The sequence below is a fragment of the Rhinolophus hipposideros genome (genome assembly GCF_964194185.1).
Source record: "Rhinolophus hipposideros genome assembly, chromosome: 17".
Lineage (NCBI taxonomy): Eukaryota > Metazoa > Chordata > Mammalia > Chiroptera > Rhinolophidae > Rhinolophus > Rhinolophus hipposideros.
This window is the reverse complement of record NC_138063.1, coordinates 39,830,214-39,857,219: the sequence shown is the minus strand read 5'-3', so window position 1 is coordinate 39,857,219 and position 27,006 is coordinate 39,830,214. Positions and strand designations below refer to the sequence as shown.

General features: G+C 38.4%; 1 pseudogene across 1 annotated transcript; it reads right to left on the bottom strand.

Annotated features, from left to right (window-relative positions):
• Nucleotides 1–15,820: 15,820 nt before the first annotated feature.
• On the bottom strand, nucleotides 15,821–16,365 carry LOC308509846 (ferritin light chain-like; annotated as a pseudogene). The gene has a single exon. The product of its transcript is annotated as a ferritin light chain-like (transcript).
• Between the last annotated feature and the right edge of the window lie 10,641 nt (nucleotides 16,366–27,006).

The window sequence follows — 27,006 nt, the reverse complement described above, 5'->3', positions numbered from 1 at the left end:
GTGAATCAAAAAGCAAATGTCTCTTGTACAGAATATCAAATACTTATTAAGGATTGGCTGTTTGCCAGGCACTATGAGCTTGCACCCTACATGAATTATCTAATCCCCATGGTGACATTTCATGGTGGATATCTTGCGTTCCCTTGAAGGACAGAGAAATGAAGTAGAAAATTATAGGATGGACTGTGTATCCAAGTAGTCTGACCCCAGAAACTGCCACGCTGCTGGACTCCCAGTGTCATACAGGGGGCGCGATGATGAAAAGTGGGCACCGATCTCTTCAGCATCCAGTGAAGGCATAAAATGAAATCACTTATGGTAGGATCGTGCTAGAAAGCAGAAAACAACGTGACATGATGTGTAAGATAAAGTCCCAGAGGGCATGTTTCTCTGAGTCAGTCATTAGTAAGTAAGGAGGCCAGAGATTATGAACAAGGGCACACAGATTTTAGTTTTTATTAAACACTTTTCTGATTACTATGGTAAAAATACATTCTTCTTTTGGAAACTATGAAAAAGCACAAAGGAAAAAGGATTTCCTATAATCCCATTGCTCAGAGATAATTATTAATATTTTAACGTGTTTTCACTTAGCTGAGATCACAGTGTATAAAAATTCTCTGGCTTGCTTTTTTCCCTAAATCATATCACTTAAACACGTTCTTGTGTTGTTAAAGTGCTTCATAAACATCATTTTTAATGGCTGCATAATATTTCATTTTATAAATGTAATATTATTTCATTACTATTCCCTTAATATTGGCAATTTAGGATGTTGCCATTTTTCCTAATTATTAAAACAAAACAAAACAAACAAACAAAACCCCTAGTGATGAATATCTTTGTGCATGTACTTAGGTCTGCATTTCAGATTATTTTCTTAAAATAGAGTCTTAGAAATGATCTTAACGTTATTAAAGTATGGATATGATTTATCATTTTAAAAATAGTTTAATAATTTGAAATTATTTTAGTTATTTTTAGTGAATAATATAAATATGTATAAGATACAGATTCTAAAGATACAAAAGGGTGTATAATGAAATTGAGTGTCTGTCCCATTTCTGTCTCCCAGCCACCAAAAAACCATCCTCAGTTTCTTGATTTTTCCTGTCAGAGAAATCTTTGTATTGTGAGCACATATGTCCTGAAGATCATTTCATCTCATTGCATAAGAAGATACATTTTTCTTTTTAATAACTGTGTAATATTTGAGGGTATGTCTCCTGTTGGTGGACAATTACCGTGTTTCCCTGAAAATAAGACCTACCCCGAAAACAAGCCCCAGTTAGGATGGTCAGCCAGATGGACGATTTAGTACATTATGATGATGTTCCAGAGGAAGATGACATGACTGTATTTGAATAAATGTAGATTGTTGTACATGAAAAAATAAGACATCCCCTGAAAATATGCCCTAACATGTCTTTTGGAGCAAAAATTATAAGACCCGGTCTTATTTTCAGGGAAATACAGTGCATAGATCCTAATCTTTTTATTCTGTAAACAATACTGTATTGACTATCATTGTACAGACCTTATTTCTCACAGTGTGACAGACATTAGGAGCAGAATTGCTGGGTCAGAAGTTCTGAACATCTAACATTTTGATAAATGTTACGAACTGTATTTCCATTGGAAGTAGTAATATGAGAGTGAAGAGTCTATTTTTTTCAGTAGTCTATTTTGTATTCGCATTTACATAATATATTACAAAATGTTTTGATCTTTGCCAGTTTAAGAGGTTAAAATGTTATTTCATTATCATTTTGACTTCTTTTATTTTGAGTGAGGTTGAACATTTTCCAGTAGCCACTTATTTTCTTTTTGGGGGTGGGTATTTTTGGGAGGTGTTTTCTTTTGGGTTCTTAGTTTTTTCCTTATTAATTTGTAGACATTCTTTTTATATTGATGAAATTTTAGATCTTTGACTTTTCTTTGCAAGAATTTTTGTCCAGATTATCTTTTCAGTTGTTTATGTTATGAGCTTATTTGTTTTTTCGCCATCCATGAACGTTTTATATCTATGGTTGTACCTATCAAATTTTTTTTTTTAATATTAAGGATACTAAGTTTTGTCATATACACAGAAAGCCTTTCTTCACTTGGAGATTTTAAATATATTATTTTATTTTCCTTTGGTACATTTATGAGTTTATATTTTACACAAATTTTTGCTCAATCTAAAATTTATTTTTGTATAAAGTGCGAGAAAGAGATACAACTTAATTTTTTTCAGGTAGCTAACCAATACCATTTGTTGTATAATCTATCTTTTTCCCATTATATTAAAATGCCAGAATTATCCTATATTAAATTCCCATATATATTTGGGTCTATTTCTCAGTTTTTCTATTCTGTTCTACTGATATATCTGTTTTTCATGAGCTGTATTCTATTTATAAAAATATTCTAGCTTTATAATATATTTCAATATTTGGCTTAGCGAGTCTCCCTTGTTTATTATTCCTTTTCAGATTTCTTTTCTTTTTATATCTTTATCCATTTATTTTTTTCCAGAGAAACAGAATTATTTTTTTCTGCTTTTTTCCTGTTACTCTTATGTTTTCATTGATTGTTTCAAATTCATTGATTTTTGAAAAGAAATGACTTTTTTCTTTTAAATTATGCATTTTCTTTTTAAAAAAATAAATGACATCTTTATAGTTTGATGTTCTCTGTTTCAGAAAATAGTTGTCCTTCCACCTGTGTATTGTCTATTTACTCTTTAGTACTTTACGTATATTTTGCACATTTCTTGCTATGTTTATTCCTAGATATTTTAAAACTTATTTATTTTGCTATTATTGCAAATGGAGGACTTTCTTCATTTTTACAATAAAACTGGTGGTTGTACACTATATGATGGCTATAAATACTTGTAATAATTTTGTTGCTAGTCATACTATGACTTGTCTTTAGTTTTAATAATAGTTTTGCAATTAATTCTATTGACTTTACATTGTAAAATGTTAGACCACTTCAAATCATGATAATTTTACTTCCTCTCTTCTTATTTTTATGCCTCATTTCTTTTTCTTGTTTTGTTATATAAACTGTATTTGGAGATACATATTTCCAATATGATGTTAAATAGTACTTAACATAATGAACATCTTTATTTTGTTTCACATTTTACTGAAAATATGTGTAGATTCCCCCCATTAAGTATAATGAAGGTTTCGGGGTTAAGATAGACATAGTAAATCATGCTAAGGAAGTATCCATCTTTTCCTATTTTGTTCAGATTTAAAAAGTGAAAAGCAGATAGTGGAATTTTCAAATATCCTTTCAGTATTTATGGAGACAGTTGTGTGAGTTTTCACTTTTGATCCATGGATGGCTTTCTCAGGATTTTTTGAATAATTCCAGTGGTGTGGATATCAAAGACTCTTGATCCTTACTGCTAAATTGCGTAGAAAGATTGCAGTGGTTTATAATCCCACCATAGATATATCAGAGCATCTAGCAAACATAGTGTTAGGTGATCAGTGGTCTTCTTCAGTGAAAAGTTACCACTAAAAAGATGAGGGGTGGGCAGATATTCAACCTTAGTTGGCTTCTGGGTAAAACCATCTGTGTATAAGCACCCTGCATCTTTGCAGCACGCAGCTATGCAACAGAAAAGTTCACAACCCACCCACGTTGAACAATGATTCCTCTAGCTGACAAAGCATTGCTTGGGGTGCCTATGGGAATAATCCTGTATATTATTCAGGATTACACAAGCCAAATTCAGGATTACACAAGCCAAATTCGACTAACATGAGCACAGAAGGCTTGTGTAACTTGGAAATCTAAGAGGGTGGATCTGACTTTAGATACAGCTGGATCCAAGGGTAGAAACACTGTTACAAAGACTGTTCATTTTTTGGGCGGTAGCTACCTTTGTTGAATTCATGCTTAGAAAGATGTTCTCCACATCAGAGCAAAATGGCCACCAGCTCTTCTAGGTTTATATCATCCTTTACTGTTCTTGAACTAAGAAGAGACACACTATCCCTCCTAGTATCAAAATAATTCTTGCCAAATGACTATGGCCCTGCTATGTCATAGGCCCACTTGTTCTCTAATCACTTTGCCCAGGAAATCGGGTCATTTTGATTTTGATTTGATTTGCATTTGCCTCTGCAGTGGGGAAGTAGAGCAGTCAACAAACAGTAGATGACTATTTAGGTGGTGGAAGCAGGAAATTCAAGGAGCTTCCTGGCATTTGAGCAAATCTTCACCCTGTCTTATTGGAACTAAATGTCTTCTGTTCAAGTTATGCAAAGGACACTGTGATACTTTGAATTATCTGAATATCCTTGGAAATTTTAATATTCTTATCTTCTCTCAGCCAGATCATGGGAGGCCAGCATCCTGCCTATAGATATGCCTGAGTATCATTTGAAAGCCATTTAAATTAAATATACAAACCCTCAGCAACATGGGATTGCCATGAATTTGACTGTTATCTGTAAGGTGTCAGAAAATACTTTGTGATATTTTCCTCGGCAATGACAAAGAAAATAAATTGAAATTAATTCTTTTTAGTTGATTAACTTCCTGGCAATATGCATATACTTTGGAGGTTAAGGATTCTGGGAAAACAGGCATTCATTGAAAAAGAAATTGAATAGAAAGACTTGGAAGAGGAGAACTCAGAAATACAAGTGAGAGACATTTTGACAGTAATGGGAGTATCCAGGGCTGAATTGGTCCTTAAATTGTGTTCATTAAGTGTTGTGTGTTTCTTTGAGGTTTACTAAGACCCTTGAGAAGCGGCTAACAAATTTCAACACAGAGAAATAAAGATACTCATTTAGGACTATAACATGTCTCCCCTGAGTTTTTTTTTAAATGTTATTTTTGATACACTTTTTTGGCATTTTGACACGCCGCTGTTACAAATTCAGTCACAGCATAGTACTTCCATTAGACAAAAACAACAGCGTTTTTTTCTCTAGGTGAAAAGGAGTTTGAAGTGAGATTTGAATTGACTTTCCAGAACTTTTCAGTAAAGGGAAAGAGTTTAGAAGATAAGATTAAGGCAATTATTCCTGTGATGAGAGGAGCCTGGGCCCCTACCGCCTTCTCCAGGAACCCAATCTCTACCAGCTGAGTCACTGTGGGGCTTGAGATCCCAATAGCAGCTCTTCCTTGACCTTGTCCTCAGGCATTTTGGAAAGCAGAAGACCTCACACAGGTATTGTGCATTTGCCAGAAGATGGAGGGAGTTTGGCTTTTTGCCAGAGAAGAAACTTTGAGTATAGCATCTCAAGGTTGCCATCCAGACTACTGTAAACTAAAGTCCTTGACAATCGTTTAGACAAAACTTGGGGAAACTTGGGAGGTGGAGAAGCCATCTCTCCAGTTTCTCAGGGATATCTAAGCTCTGCAGCCAACTCATCCTATTCCTCAATCTCTTCTCTTCCTGCCTTTATCTTTCCCCTTTAATTTTTCCTCACCCATATGAATAATAGGATGTATAATAAAGCCCCACGTTACTAAGACATACATAGCATGTGTCCAGTCCTGGTGAAATGGAATCATGGAGGACTTTGAGCCCACTTCTACCTCACACATAGTTAGACCTGGAGAAATGTCCTTAACTTTCTTGAGCATCCATTTTCCAATTTATAATGTGGGGATAATTATTCTAACCTCATGGGGTCATTGTGAGGCTTAATTCACCTGACACCATCTTTGGAATGCAATAGGTATTCAGTCAATGTTGATTCCTCCTCTTCCTTTATTTGGGGGAAATGAGATGTAAACAGGGGAAAAAGTGATTAGCATTAATGAAATATTTGCAGATACAGAAACTTCCGATCTAGAACCTGTTCATCAAGGCAAGCTGTGACTTTGGAAGACTGAAAAGTATATTCTCTGGTCATGCACAGCCAACTTTACTCAGTAGCGGCAGAGCAATAGTTCTTTAGAAATGTATGCAAGCTGGTTGAAGAGGAAATACAAGTTAGATGAAGTTGATAGAATTAAATGAATAAGAATGGGCCAGTAAAGGAGTAAGATAGCAGGGTCATGCAGTTAGAACGCTAGGGCTCAAATCCTGGATTTGCTTCCTACTCTTTGATGAGTTGTTTAACCTTCTGTGCCTTATTCTTCTCATCTGTATATGGGGATGATAATAGTGGATGACAAGCTGAGGATTAACTGAAGTAATGAGTATAAAGCCTGCAGACAAGGTGGGCATGGTGTACGAACAATTAATGTTAGCTATTACTGACAATACAAGATGCAAATGTGAACAAAGTTGGCTGTTTGCATGTTGGTGAGGGAGGAGATCAATTTCTAACACAATTCAGGGTGTTTCCCACTACAAGTGCAGATTGTTCCAAAAGGTGTTAGGGCATTTGGGAGGTTGCTGTTTGGAAGGGATTTAACCAATGGCTAACATCCTTGCTTCCCCTACCCCGAACTGTAGATCAGTGCCAGCTCTGTGCATGAAGCATTATTCATACTGTCTCTTTACACAGCAGTTAACCTTACTTGTCACTGCTTCCGGTGGGAGATCAAGAGCATTGAAATTATGGAGGTGGCACAATAAATCATGGTCACTTCTTGACATGGCCAGACAAAGCAGCTGGAAAGAGCCTCACCACAATGTCAGCTCAAAGTTGAAATGCAAAGTTTGAACGTCTTAATTTTTTCTCCTTTTCTATTGTTGTCCTGAATGTTTCTCCTTCCCCCATGACTCAAATGAGTGAATAGGAGATTGATCTTGGCAGCTTGGTGGATTAATTCACCATGCGTGGTTTTGCTTTCTTTCATTTTTTTTTCTCCAAATGTGAACATTGTGGCTTATGAATGAAATAATTGAGCAAACCTACGCTGAGATAGTGAAAGAATTGTTTTTACCCATGAAATCTCAAGTTTTAGTCTCTTGCTTTCTAAACACAAATTCTCTTAGGCTATCTCCTCAGGACCTAGCAATGCACCTGGGACATAGCAGGAAATTATCAAATGCTTGGGAAATGAATGGGTGGCAGTCTGGCCTACAAGCTCTCTCATGCTTGCTTTTGTTTCTCTTGTTCTTTACGGAGATCTCTTCAACTGACCCTTCAAGTATCTCCTACGTATCAACTGGTTAAACAGAAGAATTGCCTTCTTTGTTTAGTTCTTTTTCTATCTGACTTGGATCCCAAAGCCTATAGGACTATAACTACATATGCCCCCTTATGAGGGCTTAGAATTATGAGCCATCTGCATTCAGTTATTCAGTTGACTCCTAATACTGGATAATTGGATTTTATGAAAGCTATAAATCTCTCCTCAGAAAAATACAGACACATAGAGCATACAAAATTTGGCATGTGATTTTTTTGGGGACTCTTTGGGAACACATTCATGGATCTAAGATAAAGACAATACCTTTTGTAATTGCCCGTTTAATTATTGATAGTCACTGCTGGGGAACAGGGTCTTTTTCGACTCCTATTCAGTTCTTAACACACTGCAGTACGGCTTCTCACCACCAACCCCTTGAAGGAGGGCGGAAGTGCCCTCCAAAACCACCTAGCTGCAAAACCCTGCATCCAATCTTCAGCTACTTAGAGGCTTGGCAACGTTTAATGTTATTGTCTTCTTTTCTTCCAGCTTTTATTTTCTTGACTTTTGTAATGCCATTCTTGGGCTTTTCCTTCTTCATTTCTTTCCTGGCTTCTCTTTGTCTGCTCTACCCTTAAATGCTCATTTTCCTAAGAGCTCTATTCCTAGTCCTTTTTTCTCACACTGTACATCCTCTTTCTGAGGAATCTTATCTCCATTCGTGATTTCAGCCAGTACTGTACACTGATGACATCCAAATGCATGTCGCAGCCCAGATGTCTCTCCTGTACATTCCCCATCTCTTTCTCTGAATCTGCCAGTGGGATGGTCCACTGAGATCTTCTATGGAACCTTACTTTCAACATACCCATTAGATGGAGAACACTTATTCTTCACTTCTTTTGTTTTCTTCCAATGGGGAGTTATGCTCATCAACATGACCCTATCAGCCTCTCTCAAACCTCTCTCCATTTTGGAGAGGAGAAACCTCCCTGACTGGTGAGATGCTCTCAGAAAGCATGTGCTCCTGATTGTTCTTGATCAGCAGGAAGTTTAGGGGCAAAGGCCTGGCACCTATCAGAGGAGCCAAAGGACACTCAGTTCTCCCAAGGTGGGGAGGATAGTCTAATTCAGTGGCTCCATCTTAGGAAGTCCATTGCCTACAGGTGTGCACTATGTTGAATAATATCAATTTTATTTTAAACAAAGGGGACATTTTGATCTCCTATTTGCTTTACTCTTTTGTTGTATTTCTTAACTGGTTCAGAACTCCAGGCTTGGAAAAGCTTGGAAAGGTAGGGGAGTAGAATTAGGACTTTGAAGTGCTAAAGTGGTCCCAAACTTAATTCATCATGTTCTCATGCTTTTTTTCTGGAATTTGCTTCTCCTCTGGTTTCTTTTATCTTTCTCATGCCAGATTTCTTTCTTCCTCTCAGTGGTCTTTCTAGAACTTAGCTATCTCCAATAAGAATTTCCTGAAATCACCCTTACCCCGTGTTAATGGAAAACTGAGGAGATTTCATCCAGTTTGACTGTTCTGTCTCAAGAGCACAAATGAACAGACACATAGGTTCTTTTAAGACCTATTGAGGGAGAAAAGGAAAGATGTCTTAGTTATGACTGTGACCTGTGTAACTGAGCGAAATTTCTCTAGGTTCCGTGAGGCAGTCCAAAGGAGGTAGAAAACAGAGATCTTGTTCTCATACAGTTTATTATTTAAGGAGAGCTGCATAAACAAAACATATATAAAACCGCAAATGATGCTAAAATATTGAACTACACCATAGATCTACAGGAAGGATTTCAAACTGAAATGAGAGTATTGGCACGATTGGATGGGGTGGGAAGGCTGAGCATGTTAGCGCTTAGCACCCATTAACTACTGTTATTATTATCACTCATGGAGGAGATGAATATATTGTTGGAGTAGGTGAGGAGACCTGACGTACGCTTGCCTCTGATGTCCAAATAAATTTCTTAGTACCCCAAGACTTCTTAGTTTGAGACTGCTTCTGTGCTATGTTAGTTACCTTGGTTGACTTACTGTGTAGATATGGACCTGGTTTCTGTTTTGTTTAATTCTTTTCCAAACATTATATACATGCTCACCTAAGTCCAGCACATATGAACTCAGTTCACAAACAATAAAAAGTATCATATTATGTATTTCCTTTAAATTAATATAAATCTGCTGCTAAGGCCCTATTCCACAGGATGTCTACAAATTCAGTTTTGGTTATGCTCCCAGCCCTGATCTGTGCCATGGATTTGGGACTTCGAGCCTGGATATCAGAGAAGACCATCTGGTCACTATTCACCAGTCCGTTCCTCTGACCGCAGAAACTCTTAGTGTCCTAGTCTTCAGATTGAGAGACTCTGTTACTTGAACGGAGTGCTTAGAGCAGAGGAATCCCGGAGGTGGCCGAGCAATTGCTGCCTCAGGTCTGTCCTCTTTAGGGATCCCTCAGAGCGACTCCTAGTTCTTATCACCTTCCTGCTTCGATGAATCACACAGTTCTCTCTCCATCTCCAAATGTATATTTCTCTGTGTCACGGTCTGACTTATGTCCTCCCCCAAATCTATATGTTGAAATCCTAACCTCTAGCACATGAGAAGCTATTTGGCGGGAGGGCCTTTAAAGAGGTAATTCAGCTAAAATGACATGATCAGGGAGGTCCCTAATTCCATACGACAGGTGTCTTTATAAAATGAGGAGGTTAGGATACAGACACACCCAGAGAAAAGACCATGTGAAGACACAGAGAGGACAGGCTGCCATCTATAAGCCCAGGAGAGAGACCTCAGAAGAACCAACCCTGCTGACACCTTGAATTTGGACTTCAAGCCTCCAGAACTGTGGAAAATAAATATCTGTTGTTTATGTCCCCTAGTCTGATCCTTTGTTATGGCAGCCCTAGCAGACTGATATACTATGTATCCCTTTTTTCTTTTTCCTTGATCAGCTCCGGTATTTACAAAAGGAGCAAAATCGATTGGCTTTGAGTAGCTTCTGTGTTCCCTCTCAAATTTCTGTGGCAGGAAAATAGTAAGGACATTGCTATTTGGAAGGAGTGGCAGAGTGGAGGAGAGGCAAATGCAGTGAGAACACAAGCAAATTAATGTCTCCATAGCCTGCTTTCTGTTTCCACACCTTTGTTTCTTCACTCCTGCCTTTTCTCTTTATGAGGAATAGGTTTCCTTGCTTTATCTTCTCCTCCACCCATCCTTATTAAACACCCATTTGCCTGGTGCAAAGTTCTAGATGTATAATTCTCCTTGAACTGAAGGTGATAAGGAGGATGGGGAAATTTGGGGGCAATGACATACTAGACCCCGATATGACTTCTGACAACATTTTGTCTCAGGAGCTGAGTGGGGTTTTAGACATATTGTCCAGAATGTGGTTAGTCAAAGGTTATTTCATAGACATAGCCTCAATGTTTATTGAGGCTCTGGCCACGCTGTTTACCAAGTGAGCCAATCGATTGTTGAGCCCAGTTTCCACATTCATATTAAAAGTCAATTGGAAAAGACAGGATTTCCAAGTAGTTTATAGCCCACTTTATTTTCCTTCCTTTTTACCATCCCATGATTTTGGTAATTCTAATACTCTGATTGAGGGAAAAATTGTCTATTGATATTAAAATGTACAGTCACTGATAAACTGTGACCAGTTCTTGGCTTTTTGCAAGAGCTGGGAATATTAAGATGTCATTAAATATTTTATCTCCCTTCCTTCATGTTACGACTTTAATGTTGTATTCAGAGATCATTATTCAGTAATGCTGGCAAGCCTCCTCTCCTTTGAAGCCATTCTTTACAAGAGCATGTAATATTCATTATTACTCTTTGCTGCCTGCTTTTTTCCATGATATACACCGCCCCCCAACCAAAAAGAAAAAGAGGTTTTACTGAGAGCACAAACCATTTTAGGTAGGACATGTGTATCGTAGGCAATTATAAATAAAAACAATCCAGATTTGCCATGATTTCCCATGGAAATTGGTAGGGTGCATTTTAGAACAAAATGTATTTTTACTTTAAAATGTGTTTTGGGGCTGGTGCTCTGAGATTATATACATATTTTACTTTCCAAGAGTGGGTCTGTAAGGTAGTTATCTTTTCATTTCTATAATAAGATAGTTAGGGAGCAGGCTGCAGAAAGAAAAGAAGGCATGCAAAAAAACTGCGAGATCTATCCATGTTGTTGCAAATGGCACTATTTCATCTTTTCTCATAGCTGAATAGTATTCTATTGTGTATATATACCACATCTTCTTTATCCAGTCATCTGTCGAAGGACACTTTGGTTGTTTCCATGTCTTGGCCACTGTAAATAAAGCTTCAGTGAATATCAGAGCACATATATCTTCACGGATAAATGTTTTCAGATTTTTTGGGTAGATACTCAGGAGAGGGATTGCTGGGACATATGGCAATTCTATTCTTAATTTTTTGAGGAAGGGGAACTGACTCTGAGTGGTGAACACCCAATGTGATATGTAGATGATGCATTACAGAATTGTACCCTTGAAACCTATGTAACTTTACTAAAATTGTCACCCCAATAAACTTTAATTGAAAAAACACACACAACAACCGTGAGAGACTAGGAGTAAGAAGGAAAAATGTTTGCAGAGCTGAGTCATGGATGGTATCTCCAAGTTTCCCTCCCTAGAGATTATTTTTAACAATGAGACCATCCATGTCCTACTGGGAGGGCTTAAGAGTTGCTTTGATAAAGGTTAAAAAATATGAAGAAAAAAATGAATTCAGGTGCCCTGGAGGTCCTTGTCTTTTACAGCCTTTGTAGGAGGCAGCCCCAGAGGGATTCCTCACAAGATTTGACAACCAACAGAGTCACTCTTGAACAGTTTGCTTTCAATCTCATAATTGATCATCTTTCTGTCATTGATACGGTCACTAGGAAGCTTGAAGTCATGTTCTGGGCTCACCTCTCGCAACCAGACAGAGTCCCATGGCTATCCATGTCTGTCTTCTGACCTTACCTCTGGCTTTCACCAACTTCGATCCTCATTTACCTTTGCCCTGATTCCCTCACCTATTTTATTCTTTTGTAATGTATATACTTTTGTTAAGTTGCCTGAGATCCTTTGTGGATTGAGGTGAGGGTAAGAAAGAAAGAAAATGAATTATGGAGTTTTCATTGTGCCTGACAGTTCTGTGTAATAGGATATTGGGAGTTTGGCTGCGATTAGGGACTTCTTCCAAAGTAGCTTGTGTTTTGCACTCATTAGACACTTGTAGCTATTTTTGGACACTAAAATTGGGACACATGTTCTGAAGTAGGGTCTGACACAATGACAATAGGACAGAATTTTTGCAATAGGCCTGCTAAATAGAGGATGAATCGTCATAATATCTATAGATTAAATAATACATAAAGAGCCAAGGAGAAGCCAGAGAAAAGAATATAAATTTCTACAAAACTTGAAAGAATTTAAGTTTTATTTGACGAGTTACAGATAAAGTAATTTTACAATTCATAACATTAAACTGCGACTTAGAATTTTTTTTAACCAAGACTGAAACATATCTTGGGTTAGAAGATTAGAAGAATTTAGTAATTTATAAAACAAAAGACTATCATGTTTTCCTCCTTTTCCATGCCCATAAGGAGTGCGTTTTGAGATGTACTTTATCAGATCTGACCCAAAACCCTTCTTGACTGCTCTTTCTCCTTTTAAGAGCAGATGTCTCCATGACAAATACAGTATCCCCTGAATGACATCAGTGGGATTTTTGACTCATACTAGGACAAAGGGATTGGTTTTGGCTAGCTGTTGGTGACTTGGCATTTCAGCTCTAATTCTGAATTTTATGATACACCAGTGTTTCTGGTTATTTTTCTTTTCTTTTAACTTAGAATAGAGGTAGGGCTGAGCCTTTCACCACTCTCCCAGGAGGCTCACTGCCGTCAGCCTGAATTCCAGTGCACTGTCTTACAGCCTCTCCTGAGGTTTCTGGAGTTAATGAAGTCAATCAAAATCTCTGAGCAAAATAGTTTCAGTCCCTGGAGGTAGAGTATGCCATGTGGGATGATGCCCAGATAGGAAACCATGATCACATGTCCCAAGGGCACAAATATTTGCTCAGAGTCTGAGCTAGGGCAGGTGTGAAAACCTTTTAAAATGTAAGAGGTTTTGTGTACACTTTGTGGAAATGCAGTTCTTTATCTTAAGAAACGTTTTAGGAAGCATATTGGCAATACAAAACATTTGAATAAAAATAGTGATGCTATTAGTCACAGTCCACCCTGTGCCTGAATCTTTAGGAGGTATGTGCATCAAGTGCATGATAAAATACATTTAATCTAATCACCACCAGAGCTTGAGAGGTGTGTGCTCATATAAATGTCAAGTTGGGACACAATTTAGCTGATCTCTGGGGTTTATCGCTATTGCCAGACTCCCTCTTTATTTGATCTAGTGAAGGAAATGAAATGTGTCTTTGGTTCTAAACCAGGTAAGAGCAGGAGATTAGGATCTGTGAGTTTCTCATTTGGATACAATAATCACGCCGCCAGCCCCGATTTAAGGAGGCTGCCAGTTCCACTGTATGCAGTGCTAGGGATCAACAGAAAGGAACCAAGATCATATTATCTTGGTCCGGCTGTTATCTATTAGCTGGCGGTTGTCTCCTTGACAACATTATTAGATGTATGAAAGGCAGTGGAGCAGAGGTTAGTTAAGAAACAAAAACAAAATGGTCCTTAAATATTAGAGGGGAGAACTGAACATCCAATTTACTGCATTTGAGATGCTTAAATAAGGAGATCTCATCTGGAAATGAAATGGCCTCTGGTAAAGAAGATAGCTGTTGACCACATGTCAGGAAAATCAGGGCTCCATTAGGCCTGCCCTTTGGGCTTTGAAAGCACATCTTGAAGAACAGTTTAGAATATTGTTGTCAACTGGGGTGACTTTGCCTCACAGGGGACATTTGGCAATGTCAGGAGACATTTTTAATTGTCACATTTGGGGGAATGGGTGTTACTGGCATCTAGAGAGTACAGGCGAGGGATACTAATAAACATCCTACAAAGCAAAGGACAGCCCCTCAGGAACAGAAAACTATCTGGCCTCTAACGTCAGTAGTGCTGAGGTTGAGAATGTTTGGGTTAGTGGAACACATATATTTCTTTTCCTTACATACAGCATTTACTGAACTAAATGAATGACTAAAAAGGAAGAGAGAGACTTGTCTCATCTTTCTAAATAAATGCAAGTTATATGATAACTGGGATATTAGTATTCTAGGTGTGCTGCAGAGACAAATTTTCAGCAGCATTCCTTCCATTATATCCTGAAATTGCACAGTGTACATAGCTTGTTAATGGCATGACAGAAGTAAAAAAAAAAAAAAAAAAAAAAAAAAAGCTTACAGAGGTCCTGTTCACAATACGAAATTAGATACATCCAACATTTCAATTTGCAGCCTCTTTAATCCTATGCCCCTTAAAATACATTTTTAAGAATAGTTACAGCTCGCTGCTCCAATCATGTACATATTCATAAGAACATATTTCAACCTCCTCTATATGTAGACCCAGAAGGGAACATTTTTAGTGCGATGGAATATTACATAAAGCAGTTGATGCCTTGAAAATGGATCATTTCATAAAATGTTGCTGTAAATATTTTTGTTCAGTACACCACGTTTTGGTTGGCAGGTCCCCACACGCGTTTGCTTCTGCTGAGGCATGCACATTCCAGGCCCTGCCTCCATACACGCTGCTTGTAGCATAAACAATCTCTGTGCAGCACGGCAAAAACTTATGATAACCACCGACTCATTCTCGTCATAGTTATAGGCTAAAAATTAGTTCCCTTCTTATGTTACCATCTTGTAGAATTGACTTCTAAATGGAATAGCTTTTTTTCCCCATTTTCGTTGTAGTTTGATCTTGCATTTTGGTTTTAAGAGAAATTAGTTCTAATTAGCAATGACTGCTCTGTAGTATATACCAGGTGTGCATTTACATAGTTGCTGGTATTACGTTTTGATCAGACAGGGTTAAAACTGTTTAGTTATTATTATTATTTTTTTCTTAAGAGTCTAATACCTTTAATCCTGAAGGCTCCGCTGGTGTGAAGTCAACCTGGAAATCTCTGAGGTGACCAGTGTTCCTTAAGACCTTTTGTGGAGAGCAGCATAACTGCATTTGCCTTTTGCCTAATGGTGTCCAATAGGGCTCCAATTCTGAGACTTGGGGCCAGTTAGATGATTCAAATAGGGAGACAGCATAGCATAGTGATTAAAACGACTGGTTTTGGAATTGTGGCTCTAGCATGTAGTAAATTTTGTGGATATTGAGGAAGTTACTTAATTTAAATGGGCCTCAAGTTTTTAATTTATAGAATGGAGATCATAACATTGCACCAGGTGGCCAGGAGGATTCACAAGGGCCCAATAAACGGTAGCTTTGAGAAAATGAGAGCTGCATATGCTCTTCATTTGGTGACCTCTCCTCCATTATTTTCCTTCCTTACATTGATGAGAAATATTGGTCATCAATGAGAGCTGGGTACCTAGTCTTTCATCGTGCAATATTCCCTTCCCTATATCCATTAAGGAATTAGTCAGCTTACTCTTGCTCCACCTTTTTTCCTTTTCTGCAAAAAGCTTTGTTGTTTCAGTTTGGTCCACTGGCATGGAAGAGGGCTCCAGGGTGGTTAGAATGCTGCCTAGAGGTTACAGGAAGAGGCTCAGGCAGAAGTCCAACACCGAGGGGCTGCAAAGGGCTCCTCAAAGGCCTCTGAGCTTCAAAGGCTTCTTGTTATGTTTCAGGGTGAGCCTTGCAAAGAGATAGTTGCCCAGCCCAGCCTGGGGGCTGGGCAGCCTGGGGAGGTTCGTCAGGTGGTTGCCTATCTTCTTGATGAGGTTCACCTCCTCATCTAGGAAGTGGCTCATTAGAAAGTCACAGAGATGTGGGTCTGTGTGGGCCTAACCCAGGGCATGGAGATCCCAAAGGGCCTAGTTCAAGTTCTTCTCCATGACTATGATAGCTTCCATGCCATTCTGGGGTTTACCACACTCATCTTGGGAGGGCTGCTTCAGGTCCTGGAAGAGGGTGTGGCCACCACACTGGTTTTGCATCTTCAAGAGATACTCAGCACTCTTGTGCTTCTCCTCGGCCAACTCTAGGAAGAAGTCACCTAAGCCTTTGAGTCACATCGCTGTGGTCTAAATGGAAGCCCAGAGAGAGGTAGGTATAGGAGATGCAGGTTGACGAGGTGGTTGACTGCGGTCTCCGTCTTGGTAGAATAATTCTGATGAACTTTGGAGCTCATGGTTGCTCTGCAATAAGGAGTTAAGCTCAAAAAATGGTGTTGGCTGGTCTCAGAGGCTGAGGATGGCTGAAATGGTTCCAAAGGTTGCAACTGGAAAAGAGGTTGGAGGGTGGTCGGAGGCTGGAAGAAGGGTCGTCCCTGAGTTTGTTTGATTCAAACACTGTTGAAGCAAGAGATATATCCACAGGACTGCAAAGGCACTGCCACTCTTGTTCCACTCTTCATCTGCACCTTTTTATGACTGCTCTCTGTCAAAGGGCAGAGATCATTGACTCTTCCAGGTGCCAAATTACTGATCTTTCTTTACACCCATTTCCCAACCTGAATGATCTCTTGGTGAGTTTAAATCAACCACTCTTCTCTCCTCCTCTTCCCTCCCCTCCCCTGCCTTCTCCTCTCCCCTCCCCTCCCCTTCCTTGCTGTCCCCTCCCCTCCCCTCCTCTCCTCTCCTCTCCTCTCCCCTCCCCTCCTCTTCCCTCCCCTCCCCTGCCTTCTCCTCTCCCCTCCCCTCCCCTCCCTTGCTGTCCCCTCCCCTCCCCTCCTCTCCTCTCCTCTCCCCTCCCCTCCTCTCCTCTCCCCTCCTCTCCCCTCCCCTCCCCTCCCCTCCTCTCCCCTCCCCTCCCCTCCCCTCCTCTCCTTTCCCCTCCCCTCCCCTCCCCTCCTCTCCCCTCCCCTCCCCTCCCCTCCTCTCCTCTCCTCTCCACAACCTTCTAGATCCCTAAGTTTCATCTCTGCATCCCCTGTTCATACCCTGCCAGGCCTGATCATTTTTCTCATCATGGTCAGGTTGTGGGCCTTGTTTCTTACTGACATGATCAGAAATCTGGGATCTTGAAAGACCTGCTTGATGTTTGATGATGCACTCTTATCTTCCACTTTAATCTTCCAAGGCCATTCCTCATCTTTTTTATTTATTTATTTTTTCGGTGGTGGGGTGGGGGTGCACCCAGGAAATGGTTAGTCTGGGTAGGCCCATGTTTGGATGTGATCGATAATCTGAAGCTACTTCTCTAATTGGAAACTTTGGTTACCAATTTGTTATTAAGGCCTCCGTCTCTTTCTTCTTGTTGATTGGAAAGATGGTGTGTGTCTCATTTCTTTGATAAGAGGTAGAGGTAACTCTGCAACATTTGATAGCTCTCCCAGATTAGGAGCTTTTTGGAAAGGAACGTTTTGTCCATCATTTTATCCTCAGAGCCAAGAGTGTGGAAGGTGTGGAATAGACATTTGCTAAATGAATGAGAGAAATGTAGATAAATGAGTCCCTTATTTGGTTTTGTTCTTGTTTGGGATGTTGAGTGTTCTTTGGCAGAGGGTAGAGTATGTAGGGTGTATGAAGGGATGGAGGAGGGAGGTATAGAACACTGAGGTCTTACATATGCTACTTCAGGCAGTTAGAATCTATGTGACAGGTGATAGAAAGCCACTGCAGAGATTTTAGCTGAGAAATGATGTCATTATTAAAAGGTATCAATATGTCTAATATTTTAAAAGTTGCCTTGAAATCCTCAAAAACACTCAGATAAAATTATTTTAAATTGATTTTTACTTAAAACAGTTTTATTTCTGTATCATGCATTTTGTGTTATATAGTGAATTAAATCAAAGCAAATGACAGAGTGTGGCTGGCACCCATTACCACGGATGCAGAAGGCCTCTTTCTTTGGTCTCAGATTGTACCTTTCTCTGTTCTGTGATACTTGGTGTTTTGGACCTTGAGAGGAATTACTTGTGAAAACTGAGGGCTGAATTCATTCTAGTATGCTGAACTTCCTCTTGGGAAGTTGTGGGGATTATGTATTACCTTAGAGTGTACCATAAGCAGGAAGATGGTGTTATATTCCTAGTCATTCGTTTCAGCAATTCTTGAATCTCACAAGTCTTTATTTTAATCTAGACTGCAACCCATCTGCACAGGAGACGTAGTAAAATCATTAAATGAATTCACACACACACACATACACACACACTCTAATTTATTATCGCTTATAATGTTGACATTATCATATTTCATGTAGGGAGAACAGTATAATAATTACATTAACGATTTATATACATTTGCCTTTTCAAGATTTAACAATTTTCTAGTAATGGCAAAGATTATCTTTTTAACACAAATGTGTTATTGTTGTTATAAGACTTTCTGCTCTTTTGTACTAATTACAGTTTTAGGAAAAAACTGACTTAAAGTTCTCTGTATTTTCTTGTAATTAGAATCTCAAATATACCACTTTTATCAAGAATATCATATTTTACTACATTTTTTTTGTGAGGTTATAGGATGATAAGTAGTTATATGAATTGGAAATGATAATTTTTGGCCATTGTTTTTACAGGCAATGGAAAAATGCCATTTGATGTGGTTTAAAGACTCTTTTAACCTTTTTTTTTCAGTTCCCAAAGGTGGACCAGTGCATCTAGAGAAGAGTAGGATCAGATTATTTGAACAATATCTTTAAATATTTTGCTTTGTTTGCTAGCACTGTACCAATATGATCAACATATTTTGTAGTAAAAGCTACTAAACAATTAAGATATTTTTCTGTGTAACAGGCTCCTAAAATGTTATTAAGGAAAAGTATTTATAGTGAATAAAATTTTCTTGTAACAAATATTTTATTTAAAATGAGATCATCTAAGCTACAGTTTACGCAAAACTATTGAGAGTAGGATTACACAAAAGGCTCTTTAGACTGACCTCTGATACGTCTGGTTGTCATGACCCAAGGGATTGAAGGGAGGGCTGTCTGAACCGTGATCTTGGGGGCTGCTGTCTGTCACAGGCTCCTGTTCCCTGGGGCCACCTCGAGGTAGTGGGTCAGCCACTGAACTCCTGGCAGAGGCTCAGTCAGCGCATTAGATAACCAAACATGTAGATTTTCAGTGTTAACTACACAGATATGGAATTTATATTGATTTGATCCTTAACACTGCCACGGTTCTAGCCTGTTTTACACTCAGACCAGTAAGATCTGAGTCTTTCTCTCTTCCTGCGGGTCTTCAGATGCAACCTTGAGGGGCATTGTTCAGATCAAAATTGGTCTGAGCAAACTCACCTAATCCCTTAACTGGCAGATCCTTTGGGATACAATGCCTAGAAAATCCTCCACCCATTCATTCATTTATTCATAAAGAAAAAACATCTGAGCACCAGCTAGATGCCAGCTATTGTGCTAAGTGCTGGGGGTGCAACAGCAAATAAGCCAAAAGCCTTTACCCTCCACACAGTTCTCTGCCTGAGAGCATTAATCTGGCCTCATTCTTTCAGCTTTCCTTTCTTTGTTCTCGGTTTGACTTATGGAATACCTTCTCTCCTCTCTTCCTCCGGAGCGTGTTTATGGCCGTCCTCACACACACTGCTTCCCGTGGCAGCTCATTGCTGGCTCCAATTTGGCAGGTAGTTTATTACCTGCTCCATTTTATAGATGAGGCAGTAGAGAGCTCTTTTTTTTTTCTACAGTTGAGCAAAGCCTGTCTGCAGACATTACAGCTACAAGCTGGGAGACAGAAGAAAGCGCTTTCCTACATTTGAGGACACAAAATTCAGCCCTTCCCTGAAGTCCAGAAGAGCCCTAAATTGAGTTGCTTAAAAAATAATATTCCAGGTATAATTACTTCTAGGTTGGGGGCAAATTATAAATTTCATCCAGGTATAACTTAATTGACCGGTAGATGTCACTCTTGCTCCATATAAATAGTGGCACAGCCACTAGGTTTGAGCATTTGGATGGTTTTGTAGGTCTGTCTCTGCATTTTTAACACTCATTCTTTGTCCAGTTTGCATTACAGTCACCCAGAGCTTCTTTGAAGCAAGGGTGGATTATGAATAAGCAGCTCGACAAAGAAATAAAATTCATTTTACCAAAGATTAACTGTGGTTGATGATGTGATTTATGTGACTGAAGAGCTGCTTGGGTACTTACCAACTGTCTTCAGAATAACCTGAGGGAAAGCCATCGTTTCCCTTTTGTCTGAATACCAAAATTGTTGAGGGTCCGTGCCACACATAGACTTAGAACAGTACTCATGGAACTGAAGAATCACATTTTAGAGATCACCTCTTCCAACATTCTGCCTAATACAGGAATCCCCTCTAGGACCTGAATGAACACCCCAGAAACCACGCTCACAGATTCACCAAGCAGCTTGTTCCAGCTGGAATGCTGGAACAGAACTGGAAGGGATGGAAAGCAAGATCTTTCTTTAAATCACATCTTTGCTGTTCTTGCATGAATGCCATATGATGTTATGTACTTCTTTGCAAAGGATGCTGTGGGAGTTTAGAGGAAGGGGCTTGGCCCAGCTCTAGGGAGTGTGGGAAGGATCAATTGTGGAAGGTTCTGTTCCTGGAGCAAGCCGACTGGGGCTTAGGAGAAAGGCCGCGGGCCTTCTGGCCTCCTTCTGATCATATAAGAGCAGATGCTTTCTCTGGCTGCTCATAGATAGCGTGATTTTTATGGAGATGCCCCTGGTAAGCACAGTGCTTAAATTTAATTAATATAGTTCTCCGTCCCCCTAGAGCTATGTAAAGGTGAGATCCCATAATTGAATCCTAGTTTTGTACTGGCTTCTGATATAGAACGGTAGGACCTCAGCCACAGAAAGGCTTTGCATTTTAAAGCTACTAGGAGAAAGCATTACCCGTTTCTGCTCCCTCACCCATAGCCATTCTTTCAGTGGAGACTGTGTCTTCCTCTTACTTACTGCCTGGAGCGTCTCTCCTCCAGCACTCATTCCTTCATTTAGAAACCCAAGTTCAGGGCCTCTACGCAGAGAAACAAAAGATAGAAGAGATGAACTCCCTGAATTTTTACAAGCCCTCAAGGCCCTTAGAAACAAAATGCTTTTTACCCATTACTAACAGGCACTGTTTTTCCTTGGGCTCTCTTTCTGGCTCTGTAACCTCAGGCAAATGACTGAATTTTAAACTTCAGTGATCTCTTTTGAGGATGAAAACAGTGATAACCATAATATCAACCCTCCATGGTCGTGCTAAGCATTACATGAGAATGCATTTCGGGGTGTGTGGCACGGTGCCTGTACATGAAACATGCTCCCAAAATGCTAGCTGCTAGTATGGAGATGAATGAGATGACTCAAGAAAGGACAGAAGAACCTTAAAGTTGACATTGTAGCTATAAATTTCAGAGGGGTCCCAAAGAGCAAATAATCAGATCACAGCGTTCACTCATGTAATAAGCATTTTTGACAGCCTTCTTGTCCGGCATGACACATGGAGCAAGACCCAGTCTCTATATTCAGCGAACTGACAGTCTAGTGGCTGACATATACCAACAGATAATTATAATTCCCATGGTGGAGGCAACAGCAAAAATATGGCCAGGGGTTAGGCAGTACCAAGTATAGAGACTCAAACTTCCCTGGATAAAAATTTAATATAATAGATGTATCTAATTAATTGTTTAACTTGTTGGATTCTGTTGTTGCAAAATCCAGAAATTTGGACTGTTGTAAAAAGGTGGTTGTGTAAACATGGCGTCATAGATAGTCTACTGTGTTCTTGAGGAAGTGGAGCTATTAAGTAAGCAGCATACCTGAAAAGCATTTTGAAAAAAATGAGACTTTTATGTTATTTCACCATATAAATATTAATGTTCAGAGCAATAAAATTAGGAATGCCAGAAAGACACCGCAAGTGCATTCATAGTTGTACTTGATAATAACTTTCCTTTCTGAATATACTGCCTGTCATTCTCTCTGGGCTTTCATTAGGTTGGTGCAAAAGTAATTACGGTTTTTGCAATTATTTTTAACCTTTTGAATCACGATTACTTTTGCACCAACCTAACACATAAATCACCTCAATGTTTAAGCCAGTTTAAGCTTTATGTGAGTACATACTGTGTGGCTTAAAAAATATTCAGAATCAATTTCCTTTTACTCAACTAATTATTATAGTGTTGCTACTTAAATTGCACACTGGTAACATTGCCCCTCAGGCTATATCCTTCTTGACAAATGTTGAATGTTGAGCTATCATTTTTATCTTCCCCATTTAAAATGTTAATTGCAGCCAAGACTTCAGAGTTTATTTACCAGCAGCATATTTTTACAGCTATTCATTTAACCAGTGTTATTGAATACCTACAATGTACAAAGGACATCAAACATGAAGTTAAAAATGGAGTCTCTCTTTTCACTTAGCAAAGGTCAACATCGGATTGTTGCAGTCAACCTGTTTGCTTAACATGACGTAGACACCATCTGCACAGAGACAAAGAACATAAAGTGCATGTTGATTAGAACAATTGTGGAAGTTTATATGCATTAGCAGCAAAAAACCATTGAAGTAATCCAGGTTCTGATTATATGTATTGAGGGGGGACTTATAAAAAAATAGCGGGGAAAAAATCTCAGAACTTCCAATAAGTTTATGCAATGAAGAAGAAATATTGCTGTGTATAGCCTACAGAGCTGTTATTTTTATTCTTATGTATTTACTTTTGACAAAAATTGTTCATATTTAAGGTATACAATGTGATGTTTTGATATATGTATGTGTTGTGAAATGATTAACACAAGAAACGCATTAACATATCCATCACCTCCCCTAGTTACCATTTATGTGTGTGTGTGTGTGCTGAGAGCCCTTGGGATCTACTCTCTTAGCAAACTTCCAAGTATACAATACAATATTATTAACTATAGTTACCATGCTGTCCATTAGGTCTCCAGAACTTAATTATCTTATAGGTCAGAATTTGCAATATGTCCCCCTTTTCCCACTGCTCAGCCTCTGGTAAACACCATTCTACTCTCTGTTACTATGAGTTTGACTTTTATTTTTTAATTCCACATATAAGGTCAGGTGATATTTGTCTTTCTGTGTCTGGCTTATTTCACTTTGTATAACGTCCTTCAGTTTCATCTATATTGTTGCAAATGTCAGGATTTCCTTCTTTTTAAGGCTGAATAACATATATCTATATATCTATATCTATATAGTTATAGATATATAGATATCGATATATATCAATATCTACGTAGGTATTGATATATATAGACATATCTATCTCTCTCTATATATATACACATATAACATATTTTCTTTATCCATTTGTCTGTTGACAGACACTTAGGTTGTTTTCATATTTTGGCTCCTGTGAAGAATGCTGAAATGAACATGAGTGTGCAGATAGTGATTTGAGCTAGTAATTTTATTTCTTTTGGATATAGATCCAGAAGTGGGATTGTTGAATCACATGATAGTTTTAATTTTTATTTTTTGAGGAACCTCTATATGATCTAACCTGAAGAATGTTCCATGTGCTCTTGAGAAGAGTATGTATTCTGCTGCTGTTGGCTGGAATGTCCGTAATATGTGTGTTAGGTCCATTTGGTATAAAGTGTTGTTCAGGTCCAATGTTTCCTTATTGATTTTCTGTCTGGATGATCCGTTGTTTAAAGTGATGTATTGAAGTTCCCTGCTATTATTGTATGCTTTCTATTTCTACCTTCAGAGCTATTAATATTTGCTTTATGTATTTGGGTGCTCTGATGTTGGGTGCATAAATATTTACTATTGTAATTTCTTCTTAATGAATGGACTTTTATCATTGTATAATGACCCTCTTTATCTCTTATTACAGTTTTTGACTTAAAGTCTATTTTGTCTGATATAAGCATAGCTACTCTGGATCTCTTTTGGTTTCTATATACATGGAATATCATTTTCCATCCTTTTACTTTCAGCCTATGTGTGTCCTTAAAGCTGAAGTGAGTCTCTCATAGGCACCATAAAGTTGGGTCTTGTTTTGTGTCTTGTTTTCTTATCCATCTAGCCATTCTATGTCTTCTGATTGGAGAATTTAGTCCATTTACATTTAAAATAATTATTGATCAACACGCAGGACTTTTTGAGGAGGATGGATTTATGTTGTAAAAATCAACTCTGTGAGCAGTTTTATGTGTGTGATATACAAAGGAGGGAGGGGGCAAAAGCTGAATTTGGGCATAATAGCTATATATAGAGAGAGGGTTTAATTTTTCCATATAACAAAGAAATTGAGAATGGTGGGGTTTCCAAAAACAATCTGGGATGGAGGAACCATAGGATGAAAGAAGAAAGGGAAAAGGTGGGTAGGGAAGAGGAAACACGGAGATGGCATCATGGCTTGTAATCCTGTGCCTGAGAGGACAAGGAAATCCTTCATGGGGGGAGGTCAACGATTTATGAAAACAACCACGTTCAAGGCTTGATATGGTGTACAGACTCCTTCCTTCAGCTCTCTACCTTAATACCAATGTCTTGTGTAGGTAGTTTTTTTAAAAAATGAAGGCAGAGTTTTATCACTACCACAGCATTACCACAGGAACAGGGTGACATAAGCAAGACCTGGGGGAAAACCATAAACTGAATAATTTAAGGAGAAGCTCTGGATGACATATAAATAGGTTTATTAATTTTACTGAACACTTGAGGTTGGCTTTGGATTTCTGTAACCCACAGAATGTAGGTTTGAATCACTCTAACCTACAGCTTAAGGGCAATACAAACTCACTGACCTAATATTTGGAATATACAAAAATAACAGTTACTCTTCCCTATTATGGCAGACCCATTTGGACACACTGGATATAATAGCAACTATTTATCACAACAGTACAGAGAAATCACCTGTTGGTTCAAGAATTGACTGATAAAACACTTAATTTTACTAAATAGCAATGTTTATAACTTCTACTACTATGGCAGCTTGGAAAAATAGCAGTCATTAAGTACACATTCACAAAATGAAAGAGAATCAATTTTATGCTAAAGTATCCATTATAAAATATTTCTTCAAATTTCTCTACTATGAATCTTATGAAAACCAAAACTTTAAAATATTTATAAAATTATACTTATTTTAAAAGTCTTATTAAACTCTCATCTCTAAAATATCTCAGTAAGGGCCATATTTATGTCAAGGTCAAAGGTGAGAAATGAAGCAAAACATATTTACTGAAAGAAAATGACAGCACCTAAATTGTTTATCTTAATTGAAAATGATGTGTGGTATAACACTGAGATACCCAAAGAGGCTGACTTGATATTCTACAACCGTGTTTCCCCGAAAATAAGACCTAACTGGAAAATAAGCCCTAGCATGGTTTTTCAGGATGACATCCCCTGAACATAAACCCCAATGTGTCTTTTGGAGCAAAACTTAATATAGGCCTGGTCTTATTGTCAGGGAAACATGGAAGTATTACTGAAGACCCCCACACTAAGAATTTTAAAATTTATTTTTGAATTGATAGTGAATTTAAAATGGGAAAAAACTCACTTCAACATTAGTTATAATATCTACTAAGTGAAATGTTGATGAGCATGCCGCCCCAAAATATGCCTCTTCGGCATAAGAATTATTTTGAACTGAAGGCAATTGAAAAGAAAAAGCAGATAGAAGAAAAACTCTCTGCTCTCCCTTTATTTGCCTAAAAGCAGGACATAAATTTGTAAAAGTGTCCTCCTTCCACTCTACCAGGAAGGACAAAAGTTAATTACTAGAGACAACTCTAATCTTTATCAGCCCAGAGGTAGCACTGGAGAAATTTACATAAGAAGTTTTACTAACTGGTCCTTATATACTATTAAGTTCTCTATATATTTACCCCTCCTCGAAGCACAAAGTCCTCTTTCTTTGTCTTGTCATTTCTATACAAAATCATTATTCTTTGCTAAGATACTGTATATGTTCAAGTTCTAATCACCCCTTTGAGTTACTCATCTGAGTACTCCTGTGTACATATGCAGCATGCACATGTTAATAACTTCTGTTTGCTTTTCTCTTGTTAGTCTTTTGTCAGTCTAATCTGCAGAGTCCTAGCCCGTGAACCTAGAGGTGTAGAGGAAAAAGATTTTTTTTCCTCCCTTCCATAAGCAAGTTGTTTAGGTCCTGTTTTATACAAAAGGAAGTATATGCAATAAAAGCAACACATTTATAATGAGTCTTGAGAAGGAAGCTAAAATGTCTAAGTAATATATCTTTAAGAAATCTACATTCAGCTGTTCTTATTTCCCAAGAAGAGAAACGGGAAATGTTTTCTAGTTTGACCTGCATTGTTTAGATTGTTGTTTTATTTTCTTATAAAATCAATAAAGCACACACACACACACACACACACACACACACATCTGGACTGGCTACTTTTCGAAAGCACCTATTATTTTCCCATCTCCTATGATAACAAATGGAAAGCAGGTGTCGGTCTCATGAAAACAAGTTGTCTATATTGTCTACCATGGTAGACAGTAGGTGGCCCAGAGAACCAGAAGGCAGAGTGGGAATGCCATCTTTTGAGGGCTCCAACTCTCCTATTAAATTTTAGAGGCGTCAAGTCTTGTGAGGAAGATACTTGGGATCCTAATCCTTTTTCTCTTTCTGGCTCTGTGTTTGGGAATGGGGAAAAATCAATGAGAGAATTTTAGAAGTGTCACAAGGACCAAGTAGGCAGAATTTTTGCTCAGTTGTTCATGGTTGCGTTTTCATTCTTCTTTTTAAAAATTCCTCAGTTAAAGTGAATGTTACAATAGTTGCTTTTCTATTCTGCTTAAACATTATTGTGTTCTGGATTCACATTTAACACAGAGAATCTTTCCAGCAGATTTGAAAGTCTTTTTAAAACTTGACTTCC